This window comes from Pithys albifrons, chromosome Z, assembly GCF_047495875.1.
Source record: "Pithys albifrons albifrons isolate INPA30051 chromosome Z, PitAlb_v1, whole genome shotgun sequence".
Lineage (NCBI taxonomy): Eukaryota > Metazoa > Chordata > Aves > Passeriformes > Thamnophilidae > Pithys > Pithys albifrons.
In genome coordinates this window covers 28,436,819-28,458,308 of record NC_092497.1, presented here as the reverse complement: position 1 = coordinate 28,458,308, position 21,490 = coordinate 28,436,819, and the positions used below count along the sequence as shown (strand labels likewise).

General features: G+C 36.8%; 1 protein-coding gene across 12 annotated transcripts in view; it reads left to right on the top strand.

Annotated features, from left to right (window-relative positions):
* The window catches only part of LOC139685103 (uncharacterized), a 140,935-nt gene that overhangs the window by 62,138 nt on the left and 57,307 nt on the right, over positions 1-21,490 (top strand). For 8 of the 12 annotated variants that reach the window (XR_011700030.1, XM_071581708.1, XM_071581705.1 and 5 more), the window contains one exon: positions 19,302-19,365. The exons of 3 other annotated variants lie outside the window; for them this stretch is intronic. The gene's annotated coding sequence lies outside the window, so the exon portion shown is untranslated. Of the gene's footprint in view, positions 1-18,983; positions 18,998-19,301; positions 19,366-21,490 lie in introns of those variants that run through there. One more of the 12 variants, XM_071581707.1, reaches the window with a different exon arrangement.

The following is a 21,490-nucleotide window of genomic DNA, read 5'->3' as shown; positions in this document are numbered from 1 at the left end:
TGCATTACACCTTCAGCTATAAGTAGTTTTACTGATCTTAAATGAAACCACATCATGAATTTGAGGGTCTAACAGGCGTGTTAGCCACTCAAAATACCAAGCATAAAAAGGCTCATAGTTAGTAATTATTACAAGCAATTACTTAAGTCTTTAGACCACATTTCAGTTACTTTCTCCAGAAACAGCATATCCAAACCTCCATGAAGTACTTCAGATCCAGAACATAATTGCAGTTTGTCAGTTAACAGAAAATTATTTAATGTCCTTTTCCCTGGGAGAGGGTTACAATAAAAATGAGAAGAAAAGCTTGCTAAATTACTGAATCAGTTGGCTAATCAGATCATTGAAGCAATTAGACAGATCAAACTCATTTTCAGAAAGCACCGTGGTATATGAGATATTTACTCTCCATTGTTAGCTGTAGAGAATGTTGCAGTAACATGCAAAATATCTACAGAAAGACTTTGGTTTATTTCACATAAACAATTTGCTTTAAGGTAAGGCAGTATTATACACATATGTATATACCAGATACGCATTAAAAACCTGAAGATTTTAAGAATAATATGCTTAGTATTTCATTTTTAAAATATTTTATTAAAATCCCTACCAGCTTACACTGTTCTCAAGAGAACACAAGGAAATATTAAAAATACTATAGGAATAAAAAGGATATTTGTCACTCGCATTTAAATTGATATATGTTCCTGTCCTACAAACGTCACATTGGATAATCCTGAAAAATGACCCTGAATTATGCATAATTATGCATATTCATGGTGATGTTCTGAATAGTACTAGAAGTGGTTTGCAAGGGGTGGAGGCTTTACAGGGAGGTGGGTGATTAAAGACTGAATGGTTTAGAGGACTGAAATTGTTACCAGCGTCCTTGAAACAGATTTGGCAACAGTTCTGTTTTGCTTAGTTTACAAAACCCAAACAATGTACCTTGTACCACTCTTGTAAAGCCTCCAGTTTGCCAGTGGTTTTGTGCCAAAAAAGTTAACCAAGGATAAGTTGCTGACGGACACCTTTGTTAATTAGAATCATCTTTTTTCATTACTGATAGTTGTAAAGAAAACTGGGAATGCAAAATCAGAAGAGTGCCTTTTCAAAATTGCCTTTTTTTAGGGGATAGAAGGATTGCGCTTCCTTCACCTGTTCAGCTGACCCAGGTGAACCTATCACAGATTCAAGTGCATCCTCATTTCTGCTCTCAAGATGAGGCCTAGACAGTATTCAAGCAAACTGTTAAAAGACAGTAGAGGCAGAAAGGTTGTCCTGCCCCAGGCTTAATAGCTTTTTATTCTAGAAGTGGAGAGCAGAATTAATCAAAGGCTCTAGAAGTAATTATTGGCAGGGTTTGGACAGCATGGATGCTGTGCTTGTTTAAAGGTAAACTGGCCAGTGAAATGGACTTGATTCAAGAGAGATTCCAAGTCAGAGTTACAATTTACTAAAATACCACAATAAATACAATGATATAGAGAAAGCATTGGCTTTAACCCACAAAATCCAGCACCCTGTGGCATGAACAGAATGGTGTTCATCAGCCCCTGTGCTGAGCACCACGTGGTCCCTCTGAGTCCGAAGTAACAGGAAAGGAAAACCTGTTGGTGAGTATGATGGTAGCAGTCTGGTTGAGAGTCGCAGTCACAGTCCTGTCAAGGTTCTGGTCCTCCTTTGGATCCTATGAGTGATGCTCCGAAATCCCCAAACCCAAGGATTACGTATGCTCAGGTTCAGGGAAAAATCACAAGCAGCTTTTTGTTGAATTTATATCACCAGAAAACTTGGAGCTGGAGGTTATTTAAATGGCTATACTCATAATGCATGCAGATACAGGTAGATATATGTGTGCATAAAAATATTTCTATTTCAATGTCAGTGATTTCATGTTGTCCTCACTAAGCATATGTGAAAGGAAACCAAACACTGAAAACAGTTCTCATGTGTTTCTTGCATGGACACATGTACATATTTACATGAAAGTGGCCAGGAAGTTTGACAGGAATGATGAAGGATGTGCTCTTTACAGACCCAGTGTGAAGCTTCACTTTGTTTACGCTGCAGTTACCTGTCTGTCAAGCACAGAATGCTGGTAGAGTCTGTTTTAAATGTTAATATTCTAAAGAAGACAAGGGAATCTTAATTGAATGATCTGTTTGTCAAGCTGCAAGGCCTGCATAGAACCTATACAAGAAAGATCCATAATAAACCCCTATCCCTAAAGCCCAGGTGAATGTTTGATGAAGGTAGAATCTTGCTATACAACAACAATGCAGAAGGATGTATACAGTATTTTGTATAGAGATGTATCTGATTCTTAAACAGGGATTTTTCAAAAACTAAAACGCTTTAAGTTTTCTGCCTTGTACAGCCAAATTTCATTCAAGGATAAATGAAAGTTTGCAAAGTCCAGTTCCTTTCAAATTATGCTCTGCTACCAAATAAAAATGAATTTATATTTGGAAATTTGAAACCCATACAGTTTTATGAATGCTAGCACATAGCACCAAGTCCCCAACAGGCTAAAATATTATTTGTATGTTACATTTACCAAAATTTTGACTTCAGTATGTTTTCATATTCTGACTCACTCTTGAATAGGTGGCAAGAAGAAAAAGTGTTTATGATGCACTTGAATTGCAAGATAAGACCTATTTCACATGAACCTCCACCATCTGGGATCTCAGTTAATATAAGCCCTATTTCATTTTTCCAATGTTTAATACCATTATCATACATCATTAATTTAATTTTATTACCCAAAAAATTAAGAAGTAGCTTTCTATTATGAGGCTTAGCATTACCTTTTCAACACATAATGGTCTAGTGTTTTGTCAGATTTTTTGTGATTTAAGACCTATTAAAATAAAACTTACTTTGTGGAATGTTTCTGCAGATTCAGAGAAACTACAAGCAAAAAAATCCTACTTTAGTAAGAATCATCCTTATAATATTTCGTACTGTGCCTACTAATCAGAAGCCTACTGCTGTGATTTTGTGCTATTTTTTTGTGAGGCTGTTCATTCAGTAGCAAAAAAATGTATAATTTTGTTGTGGTGGTTGTTGTTAAACTGAGCAGCAGCCCTCCAGTTATTTTCAAGGAAGGGTGCAAGAGTTAAGTGATGTTTCTAGAAGTACAGTATTATAAGTCAATATTAGTGCAGTTTGCAACTACAAAAGAATATTTTTCTTTACAGAAATAAATAAACTTTAGAATAACAGAATCTAAGTTAGTTATAAATTACAGAACAGTTAAATATATTCTTAGAAGTGTAGTTATTCTAATCATGAATATATGATAATTATGCAAAGTACAGCTACACTCTTTCATAAGTGATTATTTGTTCCTTTAAGAGTTTCTGGTTACATATACAATTATAAGATAAATAAAACACAGCACCTGAAAGTAGTTAGCTTATGCTGACTACTATAGGTATGGCATGAGGTCCTAAAACACATCAGTATCATATAGTATGAAACAAAGTTAAATATCCTGTGCAGTACTTGTGTATAGGGTATATATCTTTTATCTTTTTGATTTTGATATGTGATTATTAGTGCCAGATCTATAGAGACACTATTAAAACAACCACATTTTTGAAAAATTCTGTTGCTGACTAGTCAGCAGTATAGCAGTCTTCAAATTCCAGGGATAATTAGCTGAAATAATGATTTAAATAGCTTTGAGGAAAATTAGATTGCATATACAAATTTCTTTGAGGAGATTATTGAAACATTTTCAAAGTAAATTTTGTGATAATGCCTCCCTTCTAGCTCTATTTTATCGAAAGGCAAAAAGATCTGTTTCAAAGTGTTTAATAAGAAAGCGCATATTTGCATATAAACACATACATATATACCTGTCTCGGTTTGAGGGGAAAAACCAAAATGTTTTACCCACAAGCAGGGGAGGGGCCTCCTCCACAATAATCACACCACTCTTTATCAAATTTAAGAAAAGGAATTTTAATACAAGAAGGATAACTGCTATATATATATATATATATATATATGTAAACAGACTAGTGCAACCCACTTCCCCAACACCATAAGAGAAAAAAAAAAAAACCAACAACAAAACCCAGCAGGTTTTCCTCCGGGAGAAAAGGTTATACTTAAGTGTCCTTGTCACAGCCCGGCTGGCTGCAGAGTGAGTTTCAGTCCCTCTCCAGCGAAACAGACGAGCAGTGGGCTTTTCAGATGGACTCAGTCTCTTCCCCCTGTGTTCCCCGTCCAAGAAGCAGAAAGGTACGAGCAACCAGCAGCAAATCCAAGGCAGGCAGCAGCACGGCAGGAAAAGGTGGTCCGAAGTAGGCAGCGGCAAGACAGCCAGGGAAAAACCCCAGCAGTAACCAGCAGGGCAGCCTGCCTCCTTGGAGTCCCCACTCCCCCCTTCCGCCGAGCCAAGACTGAGGAGAATATCCAAAAAAAAAAAAAAAAAAAAAAAAACCAAAAGAGACAAACCTGCCCCCACCCCAGCGATCACAGTTAACTGCTTCTTTTGTTAACCGCTGGCCTGGGCAGTTAAGTGGCAGGGGAGAGAATTTACATAATAATCCCAAACTACAACAATACCTCTATACACATATGTTTGCAGTAGCAATATGTACATGTAGAACAACAAGTAGAATATATATACATGTATTGCATATTATATATTAGTATATAATTATATTAAAATTTAAATTTAAATATATAAATACATGTGTATATGTATATATGCATGCTTATTTCTGTATACACACATTATATTATATATAAATACACATATAAATACATGCAGTATCTGTAAACTTTTTATTTAAGTAATTTTTTAATGTTTTTCAGATATTACCACACTTACGATATAAAAAAAGAATATATCAAGTATGATAAGATATAAAAACACCAAGTATAATATGAAACAACAGAGTCATTCTTACACAGCTTAAGGAAAAACACATCCAGCAACAATTTAAAAGTTTTCATTTCTCCTTTACTAGGGAAGAAAATAAAGCAGAATAAAAAGCTAGTAAGATATTGCTGTTTACAATTAATCATTTAATAAAGTTTTGAATATACCATTTTTTTACTCAATTCTGTAGTTTTTCTGTGAATAGTCTTCACCAGCACTACTTATTTAGTCAATGACATATGAGGCAAGTGAAAATTGCAGAATTAGATTTTGAAAGGTGTATTAAAAATACTAACAAAATCACTGGAGCAACTCTGCAAGATACTGAGGGTTTTTTTAAACTAATCTGACATGAACTCATGAGAAGGATAAACTTAAGAGTGTGTTCTCAAAGAGATATACACAGGTTTATCTGCTTTGCTGAATGGAAGAACAGATGAACAGACCTTTCTGGGTTTTGGTGGCTTTTTAAGCAACATTTTTCCATGTTGAGAATGGCTCTTTAGAATATGGAAAATCATTCCACAAATGTATAGGATTTAGGTTTTGTTCTCAGCCCTACCAGACACTTCTTTGTGAGGAAGGTCTGCCTCATGATGCCAAACTCAATCTAACTAGATTCATGCCCAGTCAATAGAAACAGTAAAAATTATTTCTTGTCTTGCGCAACCATAGAAGCATTAATTTTGTTAACACTTGGGACTATATTAAAGGTCCTTATGTAAGGAAAAGCACAGAGCTGGTGAGCACCAGATGGTATCTGGGAGGATGTCCTGAGGGGGTCCTGAACAGATTGATGTTATCCAGAGGCGTTCACCAAACAGTCCAACTGGCTGCACAGGGTAGGTGAAGCACTAGATGAAGGAGGAGAAAGAGGTTCTGGGAAGGTTTGACTTAGAATCACACAATGGTTTGATTTGGGAAGGGACCTTAAAGCCCATCTAGTTCCAGCTCACCTGCCATGGGCATGGACAGCTTCCATGAGACGAGTTTGTTCTGAGCCCAGTCCAGCCAGGCCTTGAACTCTTCCAGGGATGGACTTCCACAGCTTCTCTGGGCAATCTCTTACAGTGCCTCACCACCCTCATAGTGAAAAATTTCTTTCTAATATACAACCTAAAACTACTCTCTTTCAGTTGCATTTATAGACCTCCAGTGAGATTTGCTCAAGCAGTATAAAATAAGATGAAGCGGCAAACTCAAAAAACTCAGCTATGTGTTTTACAGAGAACGATCATATTAGTTGATGTCAGTTATGGTTTTAGCCAGGCCTAAATTTAGGCTTTAGTTTTCAGAGTAGGCCTTAGTTTATCAGCTGACTTGAGCTGGATCAGGCCTGCTGAGAGCTGACTCCTACTGGCCAGTGGTATTCCATACCATATTCTGACATCATCTCAAATAGAAATACAGTAGGGTAGGAGGAGCTCTCGCAGTTCCTCATGGCTGCTCCTATGGGAAAGACATATTTTGTTTTTTTCCTGGCCCTACCATTGTTTGTTGCTGTGTCATCTTAGGAGAGTAAAATGTTTACTCTTAGTCTTCTCCCTTCCTGGGTTTGTCCCTTGGGGGATTGAGTTCTTTTGGATGATTTGTAGCTAGAATAGTAAGATTTGTGTTCGGAAGAGTTCAGTTTTCTGTTGTGAGGAGGGGTGAAGGAATTAGTTGTTATTTCTAACTTGTGTAGATGTGTGTTATATTGTAGTTTTCTTCTAATTTTAACTTTTCTGTATAAATATATAAACCTGTTTTAAGTTTTAGAATTTTTTTCCATCCTTTTTTTTCAGCAGGGACAGGGAGGCTTTGACTCTGCATTGAACAGTTAGCATTTTGCCAGCTCTACCAAATACAATGTTCAAAGTAGAGATGTTTTGCAGTTTCTTGAAGAAATCCAGTGTTTCTGACTGTGGGGGATATTTTGGAAATACCTGCTTTTTAGTGCCTTCCTCAGGAAAAACACTCCCTCTGTATAAGCTAAGAATAAAAGTAATTCCTGTCAAGAATGGCTTGGAAATTTATGGTCAGGGACATGAAATATTGGAGGCCACAATCTCTTCCCATCTCCCTTCAAATCTGGCACCAATAGAGAGGAATCTAAACAGCAGTGTCATTTGCCTTTAGAGCTTCTGTTTTCTGGAAAGAACTTCCACTTTTTGTTCAACTTTCTTACAAAAATATTAGTGTTAAGTAATGAGATGTGACCAGAGACATGTCTATCCCCACTGCTTTCAGCCTTCTGTTCTTTTAAAGTTGCCATTCATTTTAGAGATGTAACTTACTATTTCCCCTTAATTTATTTTTTCCTCTTAGCTCACAATTGCTGGTTTGGGTTTCTTTGTGTCAGTCTTTACCTTCAGAGGTATTTCTCATTCCCTACCTTTTGTGTCTTCATTTTGTTTCCTTTCTGCTTTTCCTCCCATTGCATTTTCTCTCATGTCCCTACTGCACCAACCTTTACCATTTTGACTCTCATTTTGTGTAGCCACCTTCCAGTTTCACCTACTCACACAGCCATGCTCGGTTGCTCTGCCTCCGCAGACACCAATGCTCTTGTCAGATATCTGGAATTCATTTTGCAGTCACTCTGCTCACTTGTGCACAGCCAGGTCTTACTTTTGCTGTACACAGTAAGTCACTTGTTTGGGTGGTGCAAATCTCTAGGATTTTGAAGCCTGATTGGGAGGCACTTTTTTATGCAGAGAAGTGCCACAGATGCAAATGGTTGCTCTTTTAAGTACAAGAGAGTGAAACAAAACTATTTACCAGAAAAGCTCCCCTTTGGGGAGGCTGTGGTATTGAATTACAGTTTGCCTTAAAAAAGCACCATCTTCATGTGTTACACACTACAAGCATGAGAGGATGCAGAGAAGGCACTAGTCTTGTGTGCTACACTAAGAATTTAAGCACCCTCAAATTGCCCAGTCCAGCTGTGTCACAAAACCTGTTTAAACGTGGATTTAAAATTATCACCCATATGTTAATTTTGAAACATACCTGAAACATTTATTGTAAGTGTCATTGTGCAGCGTGTGTACTGTAATAATATTTTTTCTGGCTTTCAGGTCTCCAGCCTCTTTTATTTCAACACTTGTGTTTTATAACACTACAGACATCTGGAATCTCTCTTGCAGCATGACATGGCCCAAGTTCTGAGCTGGTGTACATCATGTGGAATTATTAAATCCAACGAGTTGTGTTATGTGAAAAATCTCCTGCAAGGATCCCCAGGCTTGAAGAGAAAAGTCCCTGTACTCTTGAGTGCACAAACCAGCTCTGAAACAAAGGCTGTAGCACACCTCAGATGCTGGGTTGTGTTCTTCACAGAGCTTTTCCCACATACTCACAGAGCAATGGGAATTAGTTTGAAGGGGTTATTTTGTTCCTACCAGTATAGATTCGGAGAATGACAGACACACAGAGCATGCCCAGGGACTTGTTCCTAAGCTGAACCTTACTTGTTCTGCATGTAGGGAAAGGTGAGATTTAACCTCAGCTCCCTCTGCAGGATCCCCTACATTGTCCTGCAAAGTGTTCTTAATCTTAGTGAAATATTTTGCCTTATAAGGTTTTTCTAGGTAATCTGTCTTACTAGTGCATGAAAAGTTCCTCTATATGGTTTTATGGAGGCTGGTGTATTTTCAGGCATGACCACATACATTTGTATGAAATGAAATTTGCTGAGTGTGTCTCTGGACTAACAAAAATAAACACTCCATCTGTAAGCACTGCAGTGACCTATAAGACTAAATTTAATTCCTAAATCCCTCTGTATTTTAAAATTAATTTAGCTACCTACACTCTCTACCAATTAATTCTTATTTTATTTATTTGTTTATTTCCTTAATATCTTCCAAATGAAATAGTAAGGGTCTCATGTAAATCCAGGAGTTTATTCTTAAATGTCATGTGAAAGTCCCTAAAGTGAAAATTATTACTTAGTAAGCTCAGGGAAGTGCTCAAACATACAAGCTTTGGCCAAGATAGACCCTCAAACTGCCATGAGAAGTCTTCCATGGAAAAGTTAGTCGGGTAAATAATTGTTTGCAGGACTAAGCTCAGACAAAATAAATGTGAATGTAAGAGAAACAATGAGTTTTCAGAGATGTTAATTCATTACAAAGTCAGTGTATTTGGAAAAGGCGTTTTAGTCTCCAACATTCACAAGATTTATACCATAAGTCTCTACTGTAAATGTCAATATAAATAAATAAAAAAATTTAGGTAATATATTTCTAGAGTGAACATATTTTACGAAAATCTTAATGATTCAAAAGGAAGAGAGATAGCACCTAGTGCCTAGTGAAACACAACAGTGCAAACAGTGAAGCACACAAAACTTTGTTGATTTCTGTGGGACTACTTATATGATGAAAGTCATCTATATTCCTAAGTATTCTCATTGTATTTTAACGTCATCTCTTTTTAAGAAAAACACTAGTGCCCCTTAAAAAGAATAAAGATCCTGCTACATCAGTGCGGGAAAAGCCACTGAAGTAGCTCACCAAGTTACGAATTTTATGAGGTATTGCAAATGTGCATTTCTGTTACAGGGGTATCCTCTTCTTTTTGGTCTTGACTGCTTGACTGAACAGTAAGCAGTGTGCACTGATTCATGTCAGAGAGACTTTCAGGTAGTCAGTATTACTTACTTTGCTCAACTTTTGCTCATAAGAATATTAATCTTTAAGTGATCTGTTTCAGTAGCAAATTGCTCAATCCATGCATCCTGCTCCAGTTGAGAACTTGATGTCGCTCAACCCCTTGCTTGGCTTATGCCGTTCCTGCTAAAGAGGGGCAAGATGATTGCAGATGGGAGTTGAGAACTACTCTTGAGCATATGTAGTAAGTCACAACCAACCTTTACTATTATTTTCCAGATATTCTGTTAGTAGATAAAGCCAAGTGAAATTTTTAATTTTTCATTAGATGATGAAACAATTTGCAAATTGTACTTTTGTGCCAAAACTGAACTTGTAATTATTATTGTGTAAAAGTATAAGGCTACAATGTTGCGTTGGGAAAGAAATTCACATAAAAGGAAGAAGAACCTGGAGAATGCCATAAAGGTTCTCCATTTTCCTCTCTAAGGAAGCAAATTAGCCCATGCAGAAGGAAGGGGATCAGGGCTAAGGATCCAGCAGATCCTTCAAGTCAGTGACAGGTAAAAAATACTCTGGATGCAGGGACCTGTGAATGAACAGCAGCACAAATAACTTAGAAGTCGTGCTGGCAAAGCCGCTCTGGATGTCATGGTGAGCAGCACACAGAGCCCTTTGAAAATCAGCATAGAAGCTGAGGATGGAAGCTAATATTGAATTGGCAGTTCCTTGCAGAATTCACCGAACAGCCTCAAAGAAAATGTGCTATGGAGGCTTGTACCATTTCCCAGAACAAACCCTCCTGGTTTCTGTGCTGCTCATAGCCTTTCAGGGGCAATTCTTCTAATTGTGTTCACTGCCATCATAGTTTTGGTGTTTATATAAGGGGAAAAGCACCAGGCTGATCTGTTACTTCATGCATTTAGGAACACAATGGCTCATTATACTTTGATATCATGATGACTAAGTGCTTGTTCTTATAGCAGTGTAACACTTTTCCACAATTTGCTTATTCTGCAATATTTGTGAATTCTTTTCCTTGAAGTATGGACTTAACTGTTATGTTCTCATCATCCTTGTTTAATAAATTCTCTTTTATGTAACAATAGTACCATTGTAGTCTTAGCCAAACAGCAGCCAACTTGTGCTGCTTATAATCAGGAAAGAAAAATCAAAATTTAATGTATTTATCTCCCCACAAATGAAACATTTCTGTCAAATTACAAATATGATTTGATCATAGAACCATGAAATAGTTTGGATTGAAAGAGTCCTTAAAGATCATCTTGTTCCAATACCCGACCATGGGCCTCTCACTAGACCAGGTTGCCCAAAGTCCCACCCACAGATAAGGCATCCACAGCTTCTCTGAACAATCTAATGCAATGGCATATCAACCTCACTGGAAAGAATTTCTTTCTAGTATCCAATCTAAACCTACTATCTTTAGTTTGAAACCATTTCCCCTTGTCCTATGATTACATGCTCTTGATAACAGTTCCTCTTCAGATTTTTTTAGCCTTCTTTATTATTTATAGCATTGTTAGCCAAAACCAGACTTGTTTTTCAATTAATCTTAAATGAGAAACTTACAAATGTGCTGTGAGATTACTCAGTGGGCTTAATGTGTGGGCCAGATTCTTGGGAAAGTGGAAATGTCTTTTTTCTATGCCATGAAAATTTCTTCCTTATAATAGTAAATCAACAAACTAACAGCTCAAACACAAAAGCCTTGCTGTTTGTAAATTAACCCAATCTCAAACATAATTTGGCATGTTGTCAGCATAACTACATGAGATGGGAAGGAGGAGCCCTAGGAGTACTCTACCTTCCTCATTTTTTTCTGACATTCCTCCTGGAAAAGAGAGAAAGATGGGAATGGCCTAAACAATATACTCCATGGAAGAGGCCACTTTGTTTGCCTATGGCAAAGGGATGTCGTATCTGATCTACACTGACATGCTTTTACACAGAGAGACTTGCAGGCCTGTGTCCTGTGTGTGTCTTAATAACATCAAGCTACTGATGAGTAATCCACAAGGCTGATCTTAAGGAAAAATTTTTTGTTTTCTATTAGAAAATACTGCATGCCAGATGCCAGTTATTCCTTTCTCACAGTGTTTTAACAAATCATGTGCTGTTTGCACCAATTAACAAGTCTTGTCCAAAATGAAACACTCAAATTAAGAAGCAAAACCCTTGCATTGCAGCAGAGCATCTTGTTCCTCCTTCATCTGCAGATGCTGGTGGGCAACATTTAATCAAAGGTGACTGGTTTTGTTTTTGCTTTGTTTTCTGCTGTGAAAATGCCAAAAAGGGTATCATTAGGATGCTGAACATGTCATTAGCAACATGGATAGCAAGAGAACACTCCCCAGTGCTTATTAGTAGGGTCTCTTCTTATGGTGAAATTGTCATTTCAGTGTGGGGAGCTGGAGTAGGGGAATTGACAGGCAGTGCTGAAGATCCATCTGTGCACACATGTCCGCACTGCAACAGAGTCACCCAGAGTGGTAGGACTGGTTGAGGTTCAAAGTTGCTGCTGACAGTCAGCTGCCATGGCTTCATTATCCTCATGCCTTTCCTCTTCTGACGCATTCCAGGATACTTTATCGGAGCCACTAAAAGTCGCCAGTCAACTGATACCATTGCACTCCCTTGGGTGCTTGTTTGGGACTGTTGATGGAACCTCAAGTTTATTCATTAGCTGAGACATTGAAATTGCGACTTGCCTAACTCTGCTCCTAGAAGCACAAGTTTGTTTGTTTAGTCCAATCATTTAGCTATGTCTTCTTAAAATTTTGCACAGTGTTCCTTAATGGAGGTTATATTATCTACATTTTAATGCCATATCACGTGTGTCCAGTAAAAGATTACCTGAAGAACCCTGCCATTGACAATACCTGATTAGATACAGGCATCTGCACAGAACAAAAATATACAGAAAATATTTAGCCAAGGGAAAAAATGTAGATATTTATTTGTTTTGAATTCCAGTTATTAAGAAATAGAGCCTGCAGTGAAAAAGGAGGAAAATGTAAGCTTAGGTCAGGGAAAGAGTCAGTGATTAGCTCCATAGTTTCAGGCTCTTTGAGCTTCACTGGTCCTAAAGAAAAACCCACTAATGAGTCTATTGAAGCTTGCTAAACTCTGGAAGACAACTCAAGTTGTGCTGCTTATTTAAGTCTGGTGGCAAAGCGTGTTTATATAGAATACAGCAAATGTGCTTCTTTATTAGCTGTTTTGCTGCACCAGCCCTACATAGGTTGCTGAAGATTGTTTATTCAAAAAATTTTCTTCACCTGTATGTGCAGTTATTTAATTGAAAATTTTGATTTTGGGGAAATAAGTGCATGAGGTACAAAATATAAAATGAGGTGTTTATTTTCTTTGAACATGCTGGACATATATGTATTTTGATATTTGTCTTGATGATCAAGAATTTGAAATATGTACAGCCAGACCTTAACACCACAGTAAAATTTGCCATTGCATTAATTATATATCAGAGGTTTTGTGTGCTAGATATTCAATGCAAAATACAGAGTTTACCATACAAAACCATTAGCTTCTGATTTTTAGTTCTATCTGCTTGAGCTGCTTTGTCACAGTGTTGATACAGAAGAGGCTACAGGAGAGCAAACTGACCACCGCCATGCCTCATTTTATGGGGAGGGACCACCTCTAGAGGCAGCAAGCTCCTGAGGCAGTCAACAGGAGTGCCAATTAGTGTCAATTGTTGCCACAGTTCTCTGATATGGACACCTGTCCATGGGGAGCAAGCTTGAGACCGCCAAACTAATTTGACAAAAACCAATGAATAGGCATCAGCTGACAACAGTCTTTAGTTACATTCCAACTATCTAAGCCCACCTGATAAGGGCATGAATTAGACCTTGTTGGCAATGGTGAAGCTGTTTGAAAACATATATTGTACTATAGGTAACAACAGATGTCCAGGTGATGATATGAGGCAGCCCTAAAGGACAATGGTTGTCTCCAGGTGAGGCACCTATGCTCCAGTGAGTCACACCTACCTCCCGTTGGCTTTGTATTTTATCAGCCAGATCTCACCCGTGTTTTATTAATTTAATCTGGATCTCCTGTGGAAAACTACAATCCCAATCTCTCTGTTATCATTGGGTCAATTAGCAGGTTTTAAAATGACCAGATCAGACACCAGGTAAACTGTTTAGCAACAGGTCAGGAGAATCTGGAGGAGTGACCAGAAAGATCTGGTTTTGTCTGACAGGCTTTTTATCTCCTTCACAACCACCACAGGACAAACCTGGTAGCCAGAGGCCTGTAAGTGTTATTGCTCAGATAAAGATCCAGGTTTAACTTGTCAGAAAATGTACAGTTGAAAGGTAAAACATGTTTCTTAGAGGTATAGTATCTGGTCATAGACAGCTCCTTTGCAATGTTTATAAGTAAAATTTGGGTAATTTAATCCCACTTAGTTTGCATGATTCTTCCTCTGTGTGTCCAAGACAGAGAAACAGTTATTGTTTCTCTGAACATGCATCCAAAGGCTCCTAAGTCCATTACCACGTAGTTACAAGTGCATAAGCACTTAATTTTCCATTACATTACTTCAGTTCACCTGAAAAGGTTTAACTCAACCTTCTCTCCTCTTTCAGTTCTTTTTAAACCAATGCATCTTGGTGTACAAATGAAACCAATGATGTCCTGCAGCTTGCAAGAAAGTCAGTATTTGAATTTAGGCATTCACTAAGTTCTTATCATTCCAGAATGAGTTAGTCAGCTTCTTCAACTCAGCCTTGCCAGAAATTTGAATTTAATCTGATGTGTGGGTTTTGGGTAGTTCCCAATCTTGTGATATGTTTTCTGGGAACTTAAGAGAAATCAGTGCTGAATGACTACAAAGTAACAGCACAAAACCAGCAAAGAGCATCACTATAGTACAGTAAGGTTATTTGCATCATAAATCTTCCACCACTTTGTATGTATGTTTGTGCAAACACAAATTTACTAAAGACATTGCAACCTTTCTTAACTAGGGTAGGTGTGGACATTCCAGTGTCAACATCTGTACTTCTGAATGAATAACAAGGCCATGCTAGTAAAAACCAGAACCATAAAAGTAGGTTTCTGGGTCTGATTTGCCTGGTTTGGATGTGTTTTGAAACCAGCAATCCGTATTTGCATCAATGGGAGTTGCAAGAATCAATTTTTACAAAATCAGGTTAGTTAGGGACAACCTCTTCTGAAACCCCTAAATAGCTTTATGGGAGATGTAAAATCTTTTAATAATTCAGCTGAGGGGATAGAAAATAGAAACAAACAAACAAAACTTTCAAGTTGGAACATTCTTTAACATTGCAGCCTCACATACTTATAAAGACTTCCAGTAAATTTTGCCTCTTGTGCCGAGTCCATGATGACTGCAACAAAACTACTATAAAACTGACTTGGAGAATTTAAATGTTTTATTTTTATGGGCCTAAAATTAGGCTCTCCACTTCTTGATTGACATGACTATGTACAGTCTTGCTTAGGGGATTCACAATTTATAGTGGTTGTTAAACTGATTTCTAATCTGTGTTCCTCTTCTGGCTCTTCTCTCCTCACCACCCCCCCCACCACCACCCCCCCCCAACCCCCCCTTCAATTTTTTATGTCATTTTGTCCAGAAAAACTTGTGTTCTGTCAGAACTACATCACATGTGGTTGAAGTACAACAAAGCCATATTGCTTGGATAAAATATATAAAGCAAAGGTTCTTCTTGTGATTTTAAAGGCTGGTTCATGCATCATTTACTTTAACAGATTAACTTACCTCCTCACTGATGCAACTCATTTGCACTCTTCTGCTTCTTAAATAAGGAGTAAACACCATAATGTATCACAAATTCTTCACATGAGGTCACTTATGAATAAAGAAGGTGTTTAGCTGTGGCAATATTGTAAAAATAATGTTTGCCTTTTTGTGAATGAATCACAGGGAAAATTTCTGTATCCAATAGTTAAGTATACATGTGGTATTCTTATGCACTGGTATAAACAAAATCAGAAGTCAAGTATTCTAATTTCCTCTCACTTTTTTGACTACAAAGTTTACATCTGGCTTTAAATGTAGCACTGATTATTTTAATTTTTGTTATAGCTTGCTACTTACACCAAATCATACTCATGAATTGTTGAAGGAAAGCTAATTAATTAACAGTAGTAAAAATCAACCCTTTGAAACTCAAACTGCAATCAGTCCAGATTGTAACATTTTTTGCAGCTGTAATAAATGCATTTTGTGTTGTTCAAAACTAGATATTCTAAATACATTATAAAATAATAAATAAATAGAAATAATTTTAAGACATAAAAGATTTCATGGAATAATTTAATTTTACCTTTCAAAAACACAGAGCCAAACCAAATAGTTTACAAAGGAGAAATTTTGATAATATTTTGTTCTTACAGAGTAAAAAAGAAAAAAAAAAGAAAGAAAATAGGACTTGAATGAAGAGGGAGAGGAGCAACAAAGATGATGGCAGCAACTTAATATTCTAAAGACGCTTTAATGTAACTTTTAATCTAGAATGAAAATTCTTTGATAGATTTACTCAGTAATTAGCAAAATATATATTCAATACAACAGACTTTTTTTTTTTTAACTGGGGAATCTAAGAAACCAAGAGCAGCTGTTTGAAGTGTACAGTCAAGTAGTGAGCAACTGACTTGCTTTATCATAGAAATACAAGCTAAAATAAGAAAGGTATCATTGTGCTAATAGCTAAGTAAATGCAAAAAAAAAAGAGTAATATTTATCCTGTAGGACTAGCAACTGTATTGTACTATTGAATTGAATGGCCTATGATGCTCTTAGCAATAAACAAAACCAGCTCCTCCTGGCAAGAACAGGCAGGTTGCAGTACCTCAACACAGCTTTAACTGAATTTGCTGTTAATACTTGCATAACTTGCCATTTGTAAATGGGTTTTAATTCTTTTCAGTATTCTCGTAGCAGACAACTGTCTCAAACATTTTGGGGTTGTTATTTTTGGATCGTTGCTGATGGTTAGCAGAAGAGACACTTTCAGGTTCTGTTTGAGGAATCTCAGGGCTCTCCTTTAGACAGTTCAGCCTAACAGAATTAAGCTTGACATGTTTCAACTCTACTACTTTGTAAAATAAACATAAACCAATGATTTAGATTTCTAATAAAACTCTTGAACTGTGTGAGACTCAAACTTTCCCAGTTCCTTTACACAACTGTAAATAGACCATAAAAGAAGAATATAACAGGATAAATCAACATGAATTTGAAATCCACTGCAGCATAATAAATGGTGAGGTCTCCCTGAAAAAAAAGGGCAGCCCTGTGGCTTCTTGCAGTTTGAAGCTAATTGTTTTCATCAGGATGGGAACATCTGGAAGTCCACTACAGTGTCCCACCAGCAAGGCTTCAGTAACTGAGCCGGCTTGCGGAGAATGATCCCACTTTGTAACAACACAGCAGGCTCAGACACCACCTATTCTGTTCTCCAAACTGTCATGCATAACAACTTCATTGTGCTAAATGGAACTTGAAAGCAACCAAAGGCTATGAGAAGGAGAGGCTATGAGAAAAGCATGCTGTCAGAGCTGGCAAAAGCTGACCTGGAAAGCAAGCTCAGAGACAGGAGAATAAAAGACCAGGGCACATGAACACAGCATATTGTTTCATTTTAAAGTATGATTCCCATACCAGCAAAAGTACCAAATGGGATGTAAATTTATTTAAATAGATTCTACAGCTTAGAAGTTTGCCAGCCGCTCTTATCCAACTTTCCCAGCTCTCTGATTCATTACTTACAGTGGGAATATAATGATATATAGTAATCATTGTTAACAGTTTCTTTGCAGAGACACAATAATGATTAATAGCTAGAAACAAATTTTCACATGGGCTCTGAAGCACTGTAGCGTTAAGCATCCAAACACTTCCAAATCCCCTTTTCTGTTCCACTGAAAAGTACTCTCCTTGTAGCTTGCAGATATGAACAAAGCCTATCGTAATTCCAATGAGCTTTTCCTCATTTAAAGAAACTTTCTCTTTTTCATAATTTATTCATGTGCATTTTTCTTTCGTTTTTCACTGAGCCTGAGACTTTTCATTTGCTGGGTGGAGAGAGGAAATAATTTTGGTAGTAACTGATTTTGCTTTGCTTTTCCCTCCAAAATACTTTTTGAGACATTTCTCTGTTAGTTGAGCTAATGCACATTATAAAGAAACACAAAACTGAGAAAGGAGCCTTAACTTTCTCTTCATTGAAAGATTACTAACCACATGCACTAAGGGATGAGCTCACAGAAACAACTCTGATCAGGTAAGTCAGATACTCGAGAACAACAACAACAAGCTGCCTCCATTTATTGTATCAATTCCCATTCCCATTAGAAACTTATAGTTGAAATTGGTATGAATTCACGTTTCCTTGCAGAATTATTTAAAAGATAAGACCACTTTAAATAGAATCATTTTATCAGCTTTATTTAGAAATATATAGAAATAGTTTATTTTTAATTAAATGTTTATTCACTGATGTGAATTTATAATTTTCCCACAAGTATCCTTTCCACAGTGGCATAGAAAAAGTATTTCTAGGGTTGTTCCATTGTTCCTTTCATCACTTCTAGTGTGATACAATTTTATTTGGAGTGAATAACACTTGATTTATATTGGAATAAATGTAGGGCAGATCAGCAGGATAAAATTTCAATTTCTTAAAAAGAAAAAGACTTTTAAAGATAAAGAAAAAATTGTATCATTATTAGAAAGCTGAAATTTGCAAAGAAAGTCAATTTTGTTGCCCCTCTAGAGGAAATTACAATCTTATATCTCTACATATGTATCACATAAATTGTTAATGTTAGACTTTGCACATTGTTGGTACTCAGCTCATGAACTGATGATTTGATCTGTCCAGTCCAGAAAAGTATTCCTTTCTTTCCATTTGCATATTGGATATAAGGTACACAAGAACTGACTTTGAAAAAAGCATAGTGCCTAGGAATAAATAGTGTTTGCTAAAAGCATTTCATATCACACGTGAGATGAAGAAGTGAATGTATTCATAAACAATTTTCTTTTACATGCACTTTAAGAGAAGACTTTGGTCAAGTTGTTTATGAATTTGGTGAGTTTATTGTCCAGAAGGAGTTAAAATGTTCCTCTTAACTTTGCTGGCCATATATTATATTGAAAAAAATGAAAAATATCTCAATATTTTCAATTTGTTTTTATTCACAGAATATTTTTATTTGGTTTGCTTCAAGGATGAAAATTTCTAGTGAGATAAATAGTGTGGCAGATTGGGTTAATGATTTTCATGAAAATATTCTTAAGATTGCTTAGGAAGTAACATTGCATATAAAAATCTCTCAAGAGATTAAATTTCTACTCAATTTCTGTATGTTGCAGCCCTTTGCAAGCATGTCATATTTGGTCCTTCTCTATCTTTCACAGATTTTTTGCCCTGGTGTAACCAAGAAGAATTAGGTATGATTTAATATGCATGACCCAAAACTTGATTCAGGCCCACAGACTTTTTGTCAAATGTTAGTAATGCTCAGTGAAGCAAAGGTTACATTACAAACCTGGGACTCTTTTGCTCTGTCAGTGTGTGAGATTCTCTCCTAACTGAAAGGTATACTACTTTGAAGAAAAACTTGCATTGTTTTCTGCAAGCAATTTCACTTTTGACATTTGATTGAAATTACTTGACATTTAATTGAAAGAGTTAAAAATCATGTGAATTCTGATAGATATTAGTGAATTGTACTGAATAACACTTGTGTTGCAGATACTTAAGAGGGGCTATCGTTGGAAATATTCCTGGAAAACTGGAAATCTAAAGCTGTATATAGGTGAGTGCAATCCATTCACTAGTTTATGGATCTTGGGTTCCTCAGATGAAGCCACAAATTGACCCAGTGTCCCTGCCATCAGTGTTTTGTGTTTGAAATTCTTAAGTTGCTGTAAAACATGTAAAATCTTGTGTAGTCTGTACACTCCCCATTGACTGTGCATCTGAGAAGTCATGTGCTGTTTATTTCAACAAATATGTAGAATTCGTACACACTCTCATCTCCCTCACACAATGGTATGCAAATAACTGGCATAGGGTGCTAAAATCTCACATGACATATCCTTTTCAGGGTGTTTCAGCACCAGCACATTCAATATGTTCCTGTATACTGAAGTGTGTTTCAGAGGAGAGCAGAATCCTAGCACAGCTTTCATATTATTTGTTCTACTTTTTGGTGCTGTCTATGTAGTAGTTTCACAGGGAGAAGCTCTAGGTATTTGCAGTGTTAAGTGGGAAAACTCTCACCAGCAGTCTCCAGTGATTTGTGGTCATAGGTTGTATTACACAGTTTGCTGAAAATATTTGATGGATACGATCCAAGGGAACAGTCCAATATTCTCGATCTTTGCAGAAGTTTAGTTCTGAATCTAAGGCCTGTAAATCCAGTGAACATTACACTCCATCTTCTCCTACACTGTAGGCTTCTAAGCTACAGTCTTCAGCTGTCTTCCCTCACTTTGTAGAATGTTCATTCCCCTTCACCAACAATTCTGAGATATTTTCATATGCTCCAAATCCTTCCATTGTTTCCCTAGCACAGCCCTATTCATGCCCAAACAGCACACACCTGAACCAGTAGAGCACTTGCAGGTTTGCAGGTTAAATCTAGTAAGGGACTAAAGTACTTGCTTTTAGTGGGGAAAAAAGGTCTAATTTTAACATCTTCACTCACATTGCATGGTAACTTAAGGAAAACTTCCTCGTAACCAGTCTCAATTATACTAAATGTATTTCTTCTCCCTTTCTACTCTCATTCTTTCATTGAATTTTTCTGATGTGGCACAATTTTATTACAGGTGTGTTATCTAGGCTCATCACAAGGCTGACAGCCCACAGAGGAAAGAAGCTCTGGGAGCTCTTCTCCCCCAGAAACTGTTATCTCACATGATTCTTCTCTTTTCTCTATGTTTTTTTCCTAGAAACCAGAAAAAAAAAACAAAACCCAACCTCATTCTTGTTTCCTGGCAGTCACCTTGACTCTTTCATTGCCTTTTTCCACACTCCTTGAAAACTTTACTGTGCTGAGCTCCAGGACCAGAGGTCCATATCTCAGTCTGTCTTTGGCTTTGGAGAAGAAAGCTTATTGTCTCTTTTTTTTGAGTTTGGTGACAGCATATGGGTTTACTGGTTTTCAGAAACCTTTAATCACTTCTTATAAGATCATCTTATTAAGTGACAGCATCACACTCTACATGCATTGAAAATCTCATGTGCCTAATAAAGTAGTATAATTCTCCTTGGAAGGGCACACATTTATAAGGAAGAAGGAACTCTGAACAGTTCAGTTCTTCCTATCTTAAATTTTCTTATTCCAGGTATACACAGTTGCACATTTTCAACTTAGTCTGTTTTATTACCCAGTTCCAGATCACTACTTCTTTTCCTTGTGGGCTGTCAACCTTGTGATGAACATAGATTACATATCTGGATTAAAATTTTGCCAAAACTTGTAAATAAAAATACAGTTAATTGTCTTGGGAAACAGCACTGTGAATGCATTGTCATTACATTACATGCTTAACTTCAGCTGCAACACCCTTTGTTGAAAAAAGAAGTCTAAAAGCTTCAAGAAACCCCCCTATTTCAGTTCTAGTCTACTCAGGTATCCAGAGTACAGCTTTTTACTTCTAAATCTCAGCTCTGAAAATCATGAAAGACAAAAAAGTCTTGCAGAAGATTGTCCTAGGATAAGCTCCCATCTTCCATTTTTCCACATTTTATTTTTGCCTAGATTTCTGCATATTCTTTAGGACATCAGTAAGGGCAGTAAATCATTATCATTAATATCATAGACACAGAGATCCTATTACATCATGTTTCTTGAATTATTCTTTTTGTCTCTTGCCAGCATCTTTCTCTTTAAGCAGGGAAGAAGAGATTGTGAAATGTAAGGAAAAAATAGG